Raw genomic sequence first — 19494 nt, forward strand, 5'->3', positions numbered from 1 at the left:
CCTGGATCCAGGATGTGGTCTTATGGTCGGAGCTGCTGACTGTAGAACTGGGAGACCAGTTTTGAGTTTCTGCGTTGGCTCAACCAACCGTGATCGTGGCATCGACTCAACCTACTGAGATTCTGGCCAAATTAATCCATGCCTATCAACCGTGCATGTGACATTTTGTAATGTCACTAAGTGCTCCTGTAACGCGCTCAGCCATTGGGTCAAATTTGCACTGCATTAAAAGCTTCAGGAAAAATGCACTAAGACTTCAAAACAAAGCCTTAAAATAAGGAAAGACAAATAATTACCCATTCACTGGCTGATTTGTACTACGTGAATCCAGAAAACCTGGCTAAATCAAGGTTTCCCCATGTAAATAGTGTGATATTAGGAACATATTTTATTTCATCAAACTCTTTTTATCATTATTGCATATAAAACACTTTCAAGTATGTGAGCTCAGTCTACAAGTTGTAAAAAACTATCACTTTTAGTAAGTACCTCTCAGTGCAGTGCTATTGCTAACGCGGGATTACTGGTTACTAATTATCTTACCAAATCCCAAACTATGTCGACTGAATCGTTGGTACCTGTCGTTGAGTAAAAGGTAATCTCGCAATAAGTCAATCAATTTAAGAACTTACACCACTCTAAATGACCACTGACCAAATTTAAGTTTTAAAGATTTAATATAAAGTCAAAGATAACTGAAGATACAAACTTCTCAAAATGAGATTCAAAAGGTAAATTGGTATCACTATAAACATGAACTTCTTGAATAATCTAAGTCTGAAGAACAAAATAATAAGTACAAGCTCAAAAACCATAAGGGTTGTCAAAATAGATATAAGTTGCAATCTCAAAGTCATTACAGGAAAGAAAATTAAGGTTAGTCTGTCCCTACACTATACTAAGTGACATCCCTACTTAGCAAGATCTTAACCCTCTAGGTGTCAGCCGTGGTGACTTCCTAAGAAGATCACGCACTTCTCTTTGTCTCTTCTCTGATAATGGGTCTCTCCTGATCAGCCTATCTGCCTACCCATCCGCTTCCTTAGGCTCCCAAAATCATCTGCCCTGCTCTCCTCCCGGGTCCCTTTCCCTAATACCAAATCACATTTTCAATAGAAACGCCCCTTGGGACGCCCCTCACGTGGTACATCTTTGCGCGGCAAACTCCATGATGGTACTCTTGAAGACCCTCGTTATAGTTGACCTTGGTTCCCAGGCTTCTTCTTCAGTGCGCTGATACCCCCTGAAATTCCTGGAAACTCCTACAGGCCTGCGCAAGGCGCCACTGAACAAAGTCCCTTTCATTCGAGCTGATTAGGACCCTCGCACCTGCATGCAGCTCATCCTGCAGTGGGCCTCAAATTCCAGACTCCACCATATCTTTAGTCATAAAACACTCTCAAAGCTCTGTGCTGGACACCTCGCGACCTCTTCTCTAACGAGCACATGACGATTTAAACGACATGACATTATCTCCTCTGGCCTACTTGATTTACATGCAGCAGGTCCCTGCACTCTTAAAACGTTAACTTGATTTAAACAGCAAACATTCTTAACTAGCATACGTTTCTAAAATAACACATCTATAAAGCATATACTTTTAACCCTAAGTTCAATAGTACATTTGGAAGAACCATGTCAACCTTATCTCACATTATTTTAGCAGCACGTTCAGGTTTGCTGTGAATTGCCCTAAGGCCTACACATTATACTGGATTTTAAAGTTACATTTAATTCGGACATGATTCTTTTAACATGAGAACATGAGGTTTTCACATATATTCCAACATTTCTACATTAATCTCACACCGTTACAATTATAGTTACTCTACTTAACATTCTATACATTTCACTACTGAATATAAAACACTCTGTATATTTCACTCCTGGATATAAAACACTCGTGTGCAAAACATGTTTAAACTAACTACGTGCTTGTAAATATGGCGTACTTATACATTTTTTTTCCAAACTTGTGCTCTCTCACTATAATATGCTCTATTAATGTCAAAGCTTCCACATGTTAAAGAAATACCCTATCATATTTTACATGATACTTGTTGTATGATTTACATAGCAAATATTTTCAGCGCTCCACTCATGCAAGGGCTCTAAGATCCGGTCGGCTCTCCCTGTTTATTTGTTGGCTGGCCTACCTCTGACAAGGAGCAGGCTTCCCCATAATCTATAAACCAAGTCGCAAGGCCAGACACTACTGCCAGAAATGACTGAAACGTGTCATACTTGTCCTGGGGGTCAAACACAAACACCAAATATGATTACCGCTTCAAACATTAGGCACTCCACCATCTAACTCCTGGTAGGAGGGCGACGGTTGGTTGCCGAAAACGTCACATCGATGTCAGCACGTGGGTACACTCTGAGGCGCTGAGCTTTCACCAGGGTGGATGTGATTTTTATTTATTTATTGCATTTTTATATAGCGCAGACATTACCCGAAGGTGTCAGAGCACTGTACACTAGAACCAGTTATGTTACATAAGAATAGTGTTATACAATAGAACGGTACAAAAATAAACAGGAGACTAGAAAAGGTAGGGTACAAAAACACATAATCAAAACACAGCAAGCAAGGGTGAGGAATGTACAAGAAAAAAGTACAACTTTACAATGATGGACGAACTTCCTAGAGGGGCCTGAGAATGAAAGTCTTAGTTCTGAAAGTGTCTTTGGAATAGAAGAGGTTTGAGGTTAGCTTTGAAGATCCGGGTAGAGGAGGTGGCACGGAGCAATGGAGGAAGCAAGTTCCAGATTCTCACCTCATTACCTGAGAAGGATTGCGCCATCGATCTTTCCCTTTTGAAGGAGGGGGGCTCAAGCAGAAACTTTTGTTAGTGGGATTTATGCAGAATGTTGTCAGGTATCATATACCAAGAAGGGCCGGCTTTAGCGCTGGTGGCGCCTGGTGCAACACTCTTTTTTGCCCTCACCCGATGTCCTCCTCAGATTCCCTCACCACCACCTAGAGAAAGTGCTGCAGCCCCTTATCTCCCCACAACCCCTCTCTCACATACAGTTCATTTGGTTTAAAGCTCTAGTAAAGGTTGGCTTTACTAATCCACTCAGCTATCCACATAGAATATAGATCTGTTCTTTGCAGCAAGCATGTTAACCCTCTGTGCTACTTTGTGGTGAATCGAAACTGCCTTTGGACAAACCTCTGATCCCTCCATTGTAGGAGCATTAATCACAAGAGTTACTTTGACGTTTTTATTGCTCTCTGAAAGCTGGATGCACAATGAACTCTGCAGCAGGTGCTTCTAAATCTTACATTATTGCTAAACACAACGCAAAGGTCTAGAGCTTCCAGACATTTTCAGTTTATTCGCCAGGTAACGAGGGGCGGAAGTGTTCAAGGCTTTGTGGGTGATGCAGGCAGTTTTGTAAATAGATCTTGCCTTGATGGGAAGCCATCGAAGAGAAGACAGGATAAGAGTGATGTGGTCGCTTCGTTTAGACCCTGAAATAAAGCGAGCTGCTGAATGGAGGATGGATTTGAGAGGGGAGAGGTGGGATTAGGGTAGACCCATCAGAAGAGAATTGCAATAATCCAGTCTAGAGAGAACCAGCAATTGTACTAAGGTTTTTAGGTCTTTCTCCGTGAACAACCAACAAATCCCCCACAGAAGGCGCAGCTGGTAACATGCGTTCTTAGCAATAGAGTTGATGTGCGAGATTAGGTTGAGTCTTTTGTCAAGGATGACACCTAGCAATTTAGCGCTGTCGACAGTGATGGGTTTATTGTTGAGGAAACTCAGCTGATCCATCCAAGATTGAACAGGAGGAGGGGACAGAGAGGTATATAGGAGGAGGAATTCGGTTTTGGAGGGATTTAGAATAAATTGGTGAGCTAACATCCAGTTGTGAATAGAGTTGAGAGTAGAGTTAAGTAGTGAGAGATCGTGTGCGGAAGATACCTTGAGGTAAATTTGAGTGTCATCCGCATAGAGATGGCAATGGATCCCAGATTTTCTTAGGATGTTCCCTAATGGTTCCAGGAAGAGAATAAACAAAGTGTGTGCCAGGATAGAGCCTTGAGGGACGCCTTGACCTACCGGTAATGGAGACAAAAGATTGTTCGCTATCTTGATCACTTGGGATCTGTCCGAGAAGAATGAGGCAAACCATTTAAGCACTGTGCCTTCATAGCCCATTCTCTGTTGAAGAGTGTTAAGGAGAGTGTTATGATTAAGAGTGTCAAAGGCTGCTGAGAGGCCCAGAAGAATCAAAAGACCAGATTCCCCAGCGTAGAGTATATGCAGCGCATCATCATTCACTTGCAGCAGGGCTGTTTCAGTGCTGCAATTTTAAATGAAACCAGACTGGAAAATGTCAAGGAGATTATTGTCCATAATATGTAGGGAAAGTAGTTTCGCAACACATTTTTCTGTGATTTTCGAAAGAAAAGGGAGGTTGGTGATGGGACGGGAGTTGTTGAGGTCGTTTGCATCAGCAGAGGTATTTTTTTTTTAGAAGAGTGCTAACCTGTCCTGTTTTGAGGGCAACAGGGAGGGAGCCTTGACTAAGGAAGAGATTAACTGGCCTGGTCCAGAAAGAGAGAGTATGGGTGTAGAAATCAATGGCGATGTCACTAGGGATGGGGTCAGAGGAATGGTTGGAGGGTTTGGTTTTTGTGGATGCATTTGAGGAGCTCATCTCCCGAGATGACAGCAAAGCTCTGCCAAGTGACTAAGGATTTTCGCTCCTCACTGGGGGTGGGGTGGGTGACCTGACCCACCAGTGATTTGACCTTTTCATCAATGAATATAGTGAATTCTGCTGCTTTCTTGTAGAATCCTCAGGGTTGATGAGCTCTAACTCACACCTGAGGCACCAGGAGTGAATTTCATGGCTGACCTGGAGTGGGGGGGCACCTACTACGGAGGGGGCGTTGTGTTTAGCAATAATGTAAGATTAAGAAGCACCTGCTGCAGAGTTCATTGTGCATCCAGCTTTCAGGGAACAATAAAAACGTCAAAGTAACTCTTGTGATACTTGCTCCTACTAGGGAGGGATCAGAGGTTTGTCTAATGGCAGTTTTGATTCACCATAAAGTAGCACAGAGTTTTAACATGCTTGCTGCAAAGAACAGATCTATATTCTATGTGGATAGCTGAGTGGATTAGTAAAGCCAATCTTTACTAGAGCTTTAAAACAAATGAACTGTATGTTAGAGAGGGGCTATGGGGAGATAAGGGGCTGAAGCTCTTTTTCCAGGTGATAGTCAGGGAATCTGAGGAGGACATGGGGTGAGGGCAAAAGAAATGTCGCACCAGGCGCCACAAGCACTAAAGCCGGCCCTGGTAGGTGTATGACACCTGACAACATTCTGCATAAATCCCACTAATTCTCTGTAAAATAATTTTATTGATATAGATGATGGAGCTTCTACAGGTGAGATCATCAACAGCAAACAATGTGTAGACTAATTATACCATAAAGATCTATTGTTAATTGTACTTGGAAGTGGTTGTGCATAATTGCAGAAAGTTTCAACTATTATGTAATTGCAATGACTAACATAGGAGGGCCGGACGAAAACCAGAACATTCTGAAAATAAGGCGGCAATTCGTGGCAACTGGAAGACATTTTGTAAACTTAACCCTCTGTCTTCCTATTTCTTAAGCGTGGTGTCACTTATTATTGGGATGTGCTTCTTTCTTTTAAAAAAAATATGAATTCATTGATTACACGCCAAAGGCAATTATGTTAGGTGTGGGAATTTCAAGGTATCCCGTGTGTTACTGCCTAATCTGCTACTCTTCTCCCTTTGCATTTTAGTGCTTCTAGTTTTTTCTTTTTGTTTTGAGGATTCCAAGAACCACAATTGAAAGAAAACAAACATTGGCAAAGCTCAAAGGTCTGGCATCCCTCCAGACTTTTGATGTTGCCAGTGCTTGTTTTGTTTTGCCGCGAATATTGTAAAACTTTTTTGGGTAGGGGTGGGGGGGGGGGGGGGCGAAAGCTGGCAAACATTTTCTAAAAGCGAAAGTATTTTTGGCCTAGAAAAACACTCATTGCCATATTAGTTCCTGACTTTGTGCGTGGCTGTGCTTCTTGTGAATTAGAAAACATGGCAATACTTATAGTGAAGGTAGCCAGTGGTCAAAATGGGCTGACCCCCTGCCTCATGAGTGGGTGGAAAAAAATTTGAATGACACACCAACAGACCAAAGCATGTAAAGGGTTGGCTGAACGCCAAAGTAGGTATATCACATAAATGTAATATTAGTATAATCAAAAGGTGTTGGCTAAGACCGAGTGTGTATGTAGAAATCAATATGTAATAGATACAGGGAGAAAGGGGGGGCAGGCGGGGCTTAGCGATTTTTGAGTTTCTTTCATTAGTGTATTGTATTGTATTGTATTGTATGGGACATTTGTAGAGCGCATGGCTACCCGAAGGCGTCCCAGCGCTACGGGAGTACGAAGGGAGGAAGGAGGAGGGGGTCTATTTGAACAGGCAGGTCTTCAATTGTTTATGGAATTTCAGATGGTCAGGTACACTCCGCAGGTATAGTGGGAGTGCGTTCCATAGCTTGGAGACGTTAAGTGAGAAGAGCCTGCCTCCTCTTCTGGCCTTTTTTTATCCTAGGAATCGTTGCGAGGTGAAGTTTGTCTGAACAAAGTGACCTGTTAGCTCTGTATGGGCTAATCATGTCCCTGTTGATTAGTGGTCCATGGTCGTTTAGGGATTTGCGTGTTATGCAAAGGGCTTTGAAGTTTACTCTCTGCTGTACTGGGAGCCAATGAAGAGAGTGCAGAGCTGGTCTTGCTGAGCAGCGAGCGAGTGATCAGCCTTGCAGCACAGGTCTGTAAGGCCTGTAGCTTGGAGATGACTTCTTTAGGGGCACCTAAGTAGAGGGCATTGCCTCAGTCCAATCTAGACAGGATGAGGGCCTGGGTGACTAGTCTTTTTGCAAGCGGGGGAAGAAGGGGAACAATTTTACGAATAATTCTAAGCAGGTCATAACAGGAGGCCACTGTCTTTCTTGTCTGGTTTTTGAAGGAGAGGTTCTTGTTTAGCCATATTCCTAAGCTTTTTATTTCTGTTTTGGGAGTGGGCAGTGGTCCCATTGAGAGTGGCCAGAGCATATTTAGACCAGGGCTCGAATGGTTGCCCAGTATCATGAGTTCCGTCTTCTCACCGTTTAGTTTCAGATGGGAGAGACTCATCCATTTTACTACTTCCTCCAGGCATGGTAGAAGGCCCTTAGCTTGTTGGCAGGGGTGGCTCTGAGCTACGACCAGTTGCGTGTTGTCGTATTATTTGATCATTTATATTACTTGTCTATACAGCATGTTTTTATGTCTATATATTGTGTCTATTGGGCCATGCTGCTCTTCTCTTTTCTAAACTGATAAAAAATATTCCCAAAAGAGAAAAAAGTTCTTGGCTAACACCAGAGCGAAAAACTGGAAAAGCGCAATTGCTTATTTGTCACTAACACACCTTGATCTTTTTCAATTTCAGACTAGAAGACTCAGTTATGAAAATTGTCTATCACAAGTGTTTCTTGTTAGTCCATTTAAATTCGGTACTTACTGCTAACAACGTTTGAAAAACAAAGGGGCATATTAGCAAGGGCGATATCGCCGCTTTAGCGGGACTTTTTCCCGCTAAATCGGCACTATTTTTATCGCCCTATTAGGAAGCTGTCGCTAACAGCAGTTAGCGACAGTTTATAGGCGATAGCTACAGGTTTGGGGGCCCGCTTTGCATGTCAGCGATATTTATCGCTAATGACATGCAAAGTGGGCGTTCCCAACCTGTTAGCGACTGAAAGCAGTCGCTAACACAGCTATCGCTTATTAGCAAGGCAGGCAAAGCGATAAAAAATTCACGCTAAGCACGAATATCGCCAGAACCTAACGCCTGCTCGGACCAGGACTTAACCTGAATATCCACCTCCCATTGGATATACAGGTTAAGTCCCCATTAGCGTTAATGCCTGAATATCGCTGGATTTCCAGCGATATTCACGCATTGAGCCGCTATCGCTGGATATTTTAGCGCTTTAGAGATAAACGTTGCTAATAGCACGTCATCTCTGCAATAATATCCGGCGATAGGCGGCGATAAAAAAAATGCGCTAAGCGCATTTAGCGATAATTATCGCTATTTGTTGCTAACATGCCCCAAACTTCTACAAAAAATTTCGTTATTTTAAAACCTGAGAGGTGAAGCCCTCTGTCTTCTACTCCAAGATGTCTAAATTTGCTTGAGTTGTGTAGTTGAAAATTGTACAGTGGTTAGGCATTTGCCAAAGGCATCAGTCTTAGACCCCACCTAGCATTATGATTAGAGAAATCTAGTGAACTGTTGTCATTTTTGGGAGAATTTCCCACAATAATATATTCTATGTAAATTCAAAAACTTATTTTTTTCACATTTATTTAGACACCTTTGCTGTATTTCAGAAGTCCTTTTCTATGAAAATTACCCAGAGGTTGCTCCTCTAGGGGCTTCGCCCCACTGCTTTCTCTCTGTGAGTAGCAGAAACATAAAATGGTAATAACTTCTAGTTATTACCATTTTATGTTTAGTTGCAGGCGGGCGGGGCTGCTCTGCGAGCAGGGGAGGAATGGTGTGTCCACTCCTGAGGGCGCAATGACTGTTTGGTCGGCCCTCTGGGGCCGCCCAAACCAGTTATAGGCACTCTGCCCTTTCTACATGCAGAGAACATGGCTTTCCGGTAAGCCCCTAGCTGGGTGGCGTCCCTACCAATCACACAGTTGCCATTGCAGCATTGTGATTGGCTTAGGGGAGGGGAGGGAGGCTGCCTGCTCCCTGTTCTTGTCGGAGGCTGGTGAGCAGGAGATGAGAAGACATTGGGAGCCGGCCATTGGACAGGTTAATTTTTTATTTATTATTAAATTTATTCACCCCTCCCCTCGTGACCCTCCGCCTCACCACCCGCAATTAATACCAGCAGCAACTGAAATTACCACAGACATTTGTTAGATTTAACATTCTAATTTTCTCAGAAAGAGAATGATAATTTTATGTAAACTTTCCAGTAGCAGCTGGAGTGATTCTATTGGACCTCTCTGCCTCATTGGATACTATCAACCACCACGCCCTGCGGCTCAGAATTGGAGAAGAGTCCATTTTTATGTCTGTTGAAACCTGTTTTACTTCCATTTTCTTGGACCACTCTAAATCTTTCAGTCTGTATCTCTATCGATGTAAGAGCTTCAAAGCGCCATTTGGATTCCTGGGTTCCAACTCCTGCCTTCTACTGCGAATCCCACTTGTCATTAAGGCATGAACTGGGGGCCAAACCCTGTTCTTTCTATGTCCCAATGCCTCGAAAGACTAACTAGTCCTTGTTTCTGAGGGCCTCTAAGAACTATCTGCTGTTTGGGAAAGCTCTGAAAACGTTTATTTGTTTGTTCATCTGGTGTAACTCATTTATTTAATTGTCCCTCTCTAGAACACCAATGCGCCCCTTGGTGAATGTGCGCTCTATAAATCTATACTAATATAATAAAGAGAGAGGCCAAACCTTTGAGGTGGGTAATCTCAGGAACCACAGCACCAATCACAACACCCAATGCAGCGTTGGAAAGGGCAGTTGCAGCAGAAGGACATAGGCTATGCAGACGCCCACCATATACATTTAAAAGGTAAAAGAACCGTAGGTAAAAGAACCGTGCCAGCAAAGTAGTCCCTTGTGGGCGTGTCTGCCTTGTGCTCTGGGCCTGTGCTGGGGGCGTGACAAATGCTGGGGGCGTGCCCTTCATGCCATGTCTCATATCGTGTGCTGTGGGCGTGTGCTGGGGGCGTGGGCGTGTGCGGGGCGCGGGATTACGGAAAAAAAAAAGTGAGCGTTGTGCCCAATATTTCATTGTTTTTTCTTCCCAGGTCTGTACATTCCAGCTCCGGGTGTGCTTGCCCCGGGCTCCCCTTTACACCCTAAAAACGAATTGCACCTTGCTCCCTTTAAATACCCCTGCACCCCATAATCATAACCCACCCTTACTCCTTAAAATACCCCAACACCCTTAAACACTAACCCATCTTAACCCTATAAATATAACCTGTACCCCAAAACCCAAACCTATCCCTAAACCCTAAAAATACCCATGTACCCCAAAACCCAAACCTAGCCCTGAACCCTATAAATACCCCTGTACCTCAAAACCCAAACCTACCCCTGAACCCAAAAAATACCCCTGTACCCCAAAACCCAAAACTAGCCCTCAACCCTAAAAATACCCCTGTACCCCAAAACCCAAACCTAGCCCTGACCCCTTAAAATACCCCTGTACCCCAAAACCCAAAAATACCCCTGAACCCTAAAAATACCCCTGTACCCCAAAACCCAAACCTACCCCTGAACCCTAAACTACCCCTGTAACCCAAAACCCAAACCTAGCCCTGAACCCTAAAAATACCCCTGTACCCCAAAACCCAAACCTAGCCCTGCACCCTTAAAATACCCCTGTACCCCAAAACCCAAACCTACCCCTAACCCCTAAAAATACCCCTATACCCCAAAACCCAAACCTAGCCCTGAACCCTAAACATACCCCTGTACCCCAAAACCCATACCTATCCCTAAACCTACCCCTGTACCCCATAACTCAAAACTATATCTGAACCCTTAAAATACCCAAACACCCCAAAACATATACCCCTATACCCATACTTACCTCATACAAACATTAAAAAAAACATGTTTTTACCATTCATGAATTTACAACTAATTTCTTTGTAAATGTATGCGTGGTAAAAGCATATAAAATGTAATACCATGCGTTATAATGGCATTGCGGACTCATGGTACTTTCGTAATGAAAGTATGCGGAGTGATGGTATGCGGAAAGAAAGTACGGAGTAATGGGTGTTTACCCTCCCCCGGTAAGTACAATGGTGGCACGGCGGCAAAACATCTCCAGCAACATACTCATATTTTTTCACCACCCATTTGAAAAATGCACAGGTCTCTCTCATTGATGGCCAGCACCGACATACACTTTTAGACACACCTCCCGCCACAAGTTCTAGAATTGCGAACTTTAGAGCTGGGGAGCTACGTTCGAATCTCTGCATCAGCTCAACATCCTGTGATTCCAGGCAAATCGCTTTGTCTCCCCGTGCCTACCACAAATGAATGTGTTCTTCTGTAATGTAAATTGTGCTCATGCCATGTTGTCGAGTTCGCGCTATATAGAATATTGCAAGGAAAAATAAAGTAGGGAAACTCGAGTTCACACACTACTGAACGCGCACTCTTAAGTGCATCAGCAGTGCACTGTGAATCGGAGCGTTTCACAGGCCTGTCACAGATAAGAAATGCTATCAAAACGAAATCCTACAAAACAATATACTACTGGCCGGCAGCAATTCATACCCGGACAACGTCGGGACGGGATGGTAGTATTAAATAAAATGAATTAAATGAATAAATACTTTTCTGACTTACCCGCAGAATCTTCCATGCACGTTTCTGCTGAATTGAGGACAATTTGAACAATTTGCAAAATTGTGAGGGATGGAAATTGTGTTTGTCCTGAAAATTCAATGCTTCCAAAAAGTTGAACATTCTTGTCAGACTCCTCAGCTGATTTTTACTACACAGGAACAGAGATGCTAATTCCCAAATCCACCCTGAACAGCAACCCAGAGCTTTATGCTACAAGTCTCTAGAGAGGCTATTATGGGGGAAGGGGGATATTGGATAAAATAACAAAAGAGAGAGAGAAGAGACAGTCCTGGTGGGTTTCTTCTGTAGTCCGTCCTGCAGACTTCTATTTAGTCGAAGAAAAAACCTGTGGGCAAAATTTATACCAACATGAATCAACGACTACCCTACTCCTTCCTATCTATCTTTCACCTCTTATCTCTCAGGATCTTACCCTATGACTTCCAGAACTTGGCTTCTCTTCTATTTCTAATTGGCGCCTTTTTAAGGTGTGCTGTTTCCTTAGACTGGAGACTTCTTTCTGTAAAATTAGAAAAGAACACTCTATTTTTAGGCACTTTCCTTCCTCCTACTCGCCTCGAACCTCTCCCTATAGTATTCCACTTACTTTTGCTTTTTCTTGTTTATTCCTTCTCTTATGTTCTTAACTCACTGCCTTATTCTTACTGGATACTTGTTTGGCGCATCTGGAATATATATAAATATCTATATATTATTTATTGAGCCTCCCTCTCTTATTAACTCTCTGGTTATTTTGTCTAACTATTATTCACTTACTGTGTTTTTTCTTTGACTTTCTCCTATGAGTAATTATTCTTGTAATTCTTTCATCTCTCTTCAGGTTCTGCCTTTTGGATTCAGTTTATCAGGTGTTCAACTAATTGATGGCTTCCTGACATTGGTGAGTATCTTTTCTCTTTTCTTGACTATCTGAACCACAAGCTGTTGTACTGTTCTTAATATATTTACTTGCTTCCTCCTTATTTTCTATGGCTGAATTCTGCTTTACATTTCTTCCTGACTGAAAACAGAAACGATTAACTTCTCAAAAAACTATCGTGTCTTTAAACATTTGGTATTTGCATTTTTCCCTTGACCATATTTAGCTAGTCACTTAGCTCGGTTTCTTCCTGGGTCGTTCTGCTGAACAGATGACTCGAATTTCCTCAGACGCTATTCTCCTCACAAGCTCTGAAACGCTGTTCTCCTTAAAACTCCGTTTGCCGGTTTGCCGGTAATGATTTCCGATACTCGGTCTGTTTCTCTGACCTGGGAACAGAATTCTATGACTAATAACTTAAATAAACTAAGGATTTATGGAACACTTCATGAATGCTTCACGACGCTGTCAGATCCTCGGTGAAGTGCGCAGTTCCAAAGCAGCGCGCGCCTCACCAGCATTCTGCAGCGTGCGCAGCTGAGACTAGAACGTCAATAACTACCCGAGTCTGGCGACCTATTCAGGCGCCATCTTCGAATTAGTTCTGACCAGCCCCATCTATTGGCATGTTTTTCCTTATTCTTTTGTTCTCCATGCGCGATCAAACCTATTAGCGCTCTGGGAGTCCTGACAGTACCCTCCAACAAGGTAGGCTCTTCCTTCCGAGGTTTGGTCGGGAACCGTCGATGAAAAGCCTTAACCAATCTTGGAGCGTGAACATCTTCATCTCGTTCCCAAGATCTTTCCTCAGGTCCATACCCTTTCCAGTCTACCAGGTAAAGTAACTTCCCTCTTAATCTTTTTGAGTCGAGGATTTCTTTGACTTCAAACTCAGTGCCAGTCTCTAGTTGCAGAGGTCTCGGTGGTAAGTCCTTTCGCAAGTTCTCTGGGGCCTTTTTTAGCAAGGATATGTGGAAAACTGGATGGATCTTCAACTTGGAGGGTAATTGAATTCGATAAGTCACCGGATTCACTTTTCCTTCAACCTGATATGGGCCAATAAACCTCGGTTGAAACTTTCGATTTCCTTTTAGCCTCAGATTCTTGGTACTTAACCAAACCTTGTCTCCTATTTCCAACAGAGGCCCTACCCGTCTTTTCTTGTCTGCATAAACCTTATACTTTTCCTTAGCCTTTTGTAGGTTTTCAATTGCACTTTTATGTACTTGTTCTAATTGTGTCACAACCTCCTCTACTGCGGGGACTGAGATCTCAACTTGCCTGAGGGTTGAGTTTGGATGTCTCCCATAATTCATGAAAAAAGGGGAAAACCCAGTGGAAACATTTTTTGCATTGTTATGTGCAAACTCTGCTGCCCAGAGATAGTCGGACCAGTTACCTTCTTGTTTCAAAAGAAACAATCTCAAGTACTGTTCTAGTTCTTGATTCACCCTTTCGGTTTGACCGTCAGTCTCAGGATGGTAACTGGTGGAAAACCGGACTTCAGTACCCAAGCCCTCCATGAATGATCTCCAAAAATGAGAAATAAACTGTGGGCCCCTGTCTGTTATCACTAGTTTTGGGATTCCGTGGATTTTCACAATTTGAGCGCTGAAATGAGCCGCCAACTGCTTGGCTGTCGGTACTCCCTTCAGAGCTGTAAAGTGAGCCATTTTAGAAAAAGAATCTACCACTTCTAATATGGTATTATAACCCTGACTAAGGGGTAAATCCGTAATGAGGTCCAGAGTGACAGTATGCCAGGGATAGGGTGGAGTGGGCAAAGGCATAAGTAAACCCTTAGGGACCTGTCTTTCAGATTTTCCCTGAGCGCAAACCTCGCAAGTTTTTACGTACTGCTCAATATTTTGAGACATTTCTGGCCACCAATAGTGTCATTGGAGCAGTTCCTTAGTCTTTGCCTCCCCTTTATGCCCAGCCAATTTTGCATCGTGACATTCCTTCATAATCTGTTGCTGTAGTTCTTTGGTGGGAATATACAGGGCTCCTTTGTAGTAGGCCAATTGGTTGTGAATCTCTCCTCCTTCCTTTCTTGCCCAATTTTCCATTGCCTCTTCATCCATTACTTCCGAGATGCCCTGTTCCAAATCCACAGAGGTGATTGCTCCAATGATTCTTTCACCTGGAATAATTGACTGGTCTCTTGTTGGCGTCTTGTGATTCTCAGTGTCAATCCTGGACAAGGCGTCTGCCTTTCCGTTCTGGGCCCCGGGTCGGTAAGTGATGATGAAGTCATAATCAGCAAAATATAGTGACCATCGTAATTGTCTTGGGGTCAAAGTTCTAGCTGTCTTCAAAAACTTCAAATTTCTATGGTCGGTGTATACTGTGACTTGATGCTGTGCTCCCATTAAATGATGCCTCCAATCCTTGAATTCGTCTTTTATAGCCAATAACTCTTTCTCTGTAATTGTATAATTAACTTCTGCTGGGTTTAATTTTCGAGATCTATATGCCACTGGATGTAGCTGCCCTGTCGTCTTACTCCGTTGAGATAAGACTCCTCCCACCGCCTGGTCCGAGGCATCAGTCTCCACGTAAAAAGGTTCAGTTGGGTCTGCATGTTGTAGAATGGGCGCTGAGGTGAAACTTTCTTTCAGGGATTGAAAGGCTTCTTCTGCATTAGTTGACCATTCAAATTTTATTCCTTTCTTCAACAGTCGGGTGAGAGGCAGAATCTTATGTGAAAACTCGTTAATAAACCTCCGATAGAAATTGGCAAAACCTATGAAACTTTGCACTTCCTTGACACTCTCTGGGGACTTCCAATTTATCACAGCTTCAATTTTCTTTTGGTCCATTAGTATTCCAGTGGGGGAGATTACAAAACCCAAAAATTCGACCTGGGACACACTGAAGGCGCATTTTTCTAACTTTACAAACAGTTTGTTCTCTCTTAACTTCTGCAAAACCCCTCTAACCTGCTCCTGATGTTTTCCTTCTTCCGCAGAGTAGATCAGGATGTCGTCTATGTATACGATGGCACACTGGTCGATGAATTCCTTTAGTACATCATTTATAAAATGCTGAAAGGCTGCAGGTGCGTTACATAATCCATAGGGCATAACTTGATATTCAAATAGACCGAATCTTGTCCTGAAAGCAGTCTTCCATTCATCACCTTCCTTCATTCTCACTAGATGATATGCTCCTCTCAAATCCAATTTGGTGTAGATCTTTGCTCCTTTTACTTGATCTAGCAAAACTGATATCAGTGGCAATGGGTAACGGTTTTTCTTTGTGATTTTATTAATTGCTCTGTAGTCGATGCAAGTTCTCAAATCTCCTTCCTTCTTCGGCACGAAAAATAGAGGCGAGGAGACTGGGGACTGCGAGGGGCGGATGAAACCATTTGCTAAGTACTTGTCCAAATATTCTCTTAGATGATGATGTTCTTTTTCTGTAAGGGCATATACTCGACTGCAAGGCAAATTTGAACCTGGTTCCAACTCAATTTTACAATCGTATGGTCTGTGTGGTGGTAGTTGTTCAGCTTCCACTTCGTTGAAGACATCTTCAAAATCTTGGTATCCTTCAGGTATTTCTTGGACATGAATCGCACAGATGGACCCTCCGTTTTGACATAACATGTGCGCAGGATTTCCTTCTTGTTCTGTTTCTTGTTTTCCAAAACAATTTTCCAAACAATAACTCGACTCCATCCTTACTGTTCTTGTACTCCAGTTGATGCTCGGGTTATGCTCGGTGAGCCAGGGAAGTCCAAGAATCAGTTGGAATTGGGGGGCATCAATTAAGTTAAACTGCATCTTCTCTTCATGTCCGTCATTTGAGATCAAATGTATTAGCTCTGTGTGACTGACTATCGGGCCTGAAGACAGATTGGTGCCATCCACTGCTCTGACGGGTTCGCTTCTTAACTTCTTGATGCTCTTGATTCCTACTCTGCTCGCAAATTTTAGATCGCAAAAGTTTCCGGTGGCTCCCGAGTCTATCATTACGGAGACTTCTCTCGTGGTTACCTGCCGAAATCTGATTTCCATGGATAAAATCAAATGCGGAGCCGCGGATTGCAGGGTATTAGCCACTCTATGTTCTTCTGGAGTCTGATCCAAAACCGCAATCACCTGTCCAACTCCTCCAACAGGTGGTGCTGTTAGTTTTCCTTCGGCTTGAAACTCCCCTTGGGCTTCTTCGGACAGTTTCGTACAAAATGACCTCCAGATCCGCAGTACATACAGAGGTTGCTGGCTCTTCTTTTTTCCTTCTCTTCCTTAGACAGGGGGCCTCGTATTGTTCCTATCTGCATGGGTTCTACACTCTGTGGTCCTTCATAACTTCGTCCTCCTTCCGATCTGACTCGATCAAATCTTGCTACGGGTCTGAAATCCTTCCTCTTTTCGCCTTTTCTTTCCCCTTGACGAAAATCGATTTCCAAGACTAAGTCTACCAACGCGGAGATTTCCGTAGGCCTATTTGGTATTCCGGCTAGCACATCTTTTAATTCGTCCTTTAATCCACGATAAAAAACTGCTGCCCTCTTACTCTCCGGCCAGTTGGTTTCCACTACAAGTTTATTGAATTGAGCCAAATAAGAGACCACATCACGATTTCCCTGTTTCAAATCAAGCAACTCATTGTCGACAGCTTGGGATATTCGCCTTCTATCGAATATGCGGAGAAACTCTTCCTTGAAGTTCTCATAATTTCGCAGTATTGGGTCATTTTTAGTAATCAAAGGCAAAGACCAAGAAGCTGCATCCCCACTTAGGTATGATAACACAAAGGCAACTCGAGACTGCGCGTCTGGGAAAATGGAAGGGCGGCACAGGAAATGTAACGAACACTGGGTAATGAATATCTGGGCCTTTTGTGGGTCCCCGCTGAAGCGTTCTGGTGCTGCTAAAGGAATGACGGGTGATAGGGAATGAATTACCTGGGTAGTTGTTCTATTTGCCCCTTCCAATAATGTAGCTTGAGTGTCTGACCCTGGACCAAAAGGTTGTCTGACCCTTTGTGCCAATTCTGCTGTTTCTTTTCTTGAATTAACTAACTCTATTCTAAGGTCCCTGTTCTCTCTGACTGCACTCAACTCCTACTGTATCGAGTCTAATATGGTTCCTAAACCTTGCAAATCTATTCCCTCTGCCATCTCTGTTCGGGTGTAAGGTGCAACTTGGGCACTTCACTCTGTCAGACTCCTCAGCTGATTTTTACTACACAGGAACAGAGATGCTAATTCCCAAATCCACCCTGAACAGCAACCCAGAGCTTGATGCTACAAGTCTCTAGAGAGGCTATTATGGGGGAAGGGGGATATTGGATAAAATAACAAAAGAGAGAGAGAAGAGACAGTCCTGGTGGGTTTCTTCTGTAGTCCGTCCTGCAGACTTCTATTTAGTCGAAGAAAAAACCTGTGGGCAAAATTTATACCAACATGAATCAACGACTACCCTACTCCTTCCTATCTATCTTTCACCTCTTATCTCTCAGGATCTTACCCTATGACTTCCAGAACTTGGCTTCTCTTCTATTTCTAATTGGCGCCTTTTTAAGGTGTGCTGTTTCATTAGACTGGAGACTTCTTTCTGTAAAATTAGAAAAGAACACTCTATTTTTAGGCACTTTCCTTCCTCCTACTCGCCTCGAACCTCTCCCTATAGTATTCCACTTACTTTTGCTTTTTCTTGTTTATTCCTTCTCTTATGTTCTTAACTCACTGCCTTATTCTTACTGGATACTTGTTTGGTGCATCTGGAATATATATAAATATCTATATATTATTTATTGAGCCTCCCTCTCTTATTAACTCTCTGGTTATTTTGTCTAACTATTATTCACTTACTGTGTTTTTTCTTTGACTTTCTCCTATGAGTAATTATTCTTGTAATTCTTTCATCTCTCTTCAGGTTCTGCCTTTTGGATTCAGTTTATCAGGTGTTCAACTAATTGATGGCTTCCTGACATTGGTGAGTATCTTTTCTCTTTTCTTGACTATCTGAACCACAAGCTGTTGTACTGTTCTTAATATATTTACTTGCTTCCTCCTTATTTTCTATGGCTGAATTCTGCTTTACATTTCTTCCTGACTGAAAACAGAAACGATTAACTTCTCAAAAAACTATCGTGTCTTTAAACATTTGGTATTTGCATTTTTCCCTTGACCATATTTAGCTAGTCACTTAGCTCGGTTTCTTCCTGGGTCGTTCTGCTGAACAGATGACTCGAATTTCCTCAGACGCTATTCTCCTCACAAGCTCTGAAACGCTGTTCTCCTTAAAACTCCGTTTGCCGGTTTGCCGGTAATGATTTCAGATACTCGGTCTGTTTCTCTGACCTGGAACAGAATTCTAGGACTAATAACTTAAATAAACTAAGGATTTATGGAACACTTCATGAATGCTTCACGACGCTGTCAGATCCTCGGTGAAGTGCGCAGTTCCAAAGCAGCGCGCGCCTCACCAGCATTCTGCAGCGTGCGCAGCTGGGACTAGAACGTCAATAACTACCCGAGTCTGGCGACCTATTCAGGCGCCATCTTCGAATGAGTTCTGACCAGCCCCATCTATTGGCATGTTTTTCCTTATTCTTTTGTTCTCCCTGTGCTATCAAACCTATTAGCGCTCTGGGAGTCCTGACAGTTCTCATAATAACATGACCATTACTTCTGCACTTTAGATGGGATTATTGAATGCTTGAAAAAAAAAAACGCTAATATGGTCTGAATGTTGTTCTGTGTGGTATCTATTTCTATGATAGATGCTTTTCAGGGATATGCCACTAATTTCCATCCAATCTACTCCATTCCTCTCTTGTTGTAATTCTTTTTGCCATTAAGAGAGAAATCAGCACCTACAAATTCTTGCTGGTGATTGATTATTACTGGAATCAATTCAATTTCAAATCAAAAAGACTTTATTTTGGTTAACTTAACCTCAAAAAGTACAATCACAAAACATAACAATACATTTAAAATTTGCAACAATAACAATAAAAGAAAATGCACGTCAAGTTAATTTATCATAGGAAAGTGCAAAAAGCAAGGGTTTGTTCGTGGCAGTCTATAGTACTCCATACTCGGTAAGTGCAAATATGCTTAATATGTTATGAAGTAGGAACCCTGCGACTGAGTACACTATCGGGATACTAGTATCATACTTCAGTATCCTGAGAGCCTCAGA

This window comes from Lissotriton helveticus, chromosome 5_1 (genome assembly GCF_964261635.1).
Source record: "Lissotriton helveticus chromosome 5_1, aLisHel1.1, whole genome shotgun sequence".
Classification (NCBI taxonomy): Eukaryota; Metazoa; Chordata; class Amphibia; order Caudata; family Salamandridae; genus Lissotriton; species Lissotriton helveticus.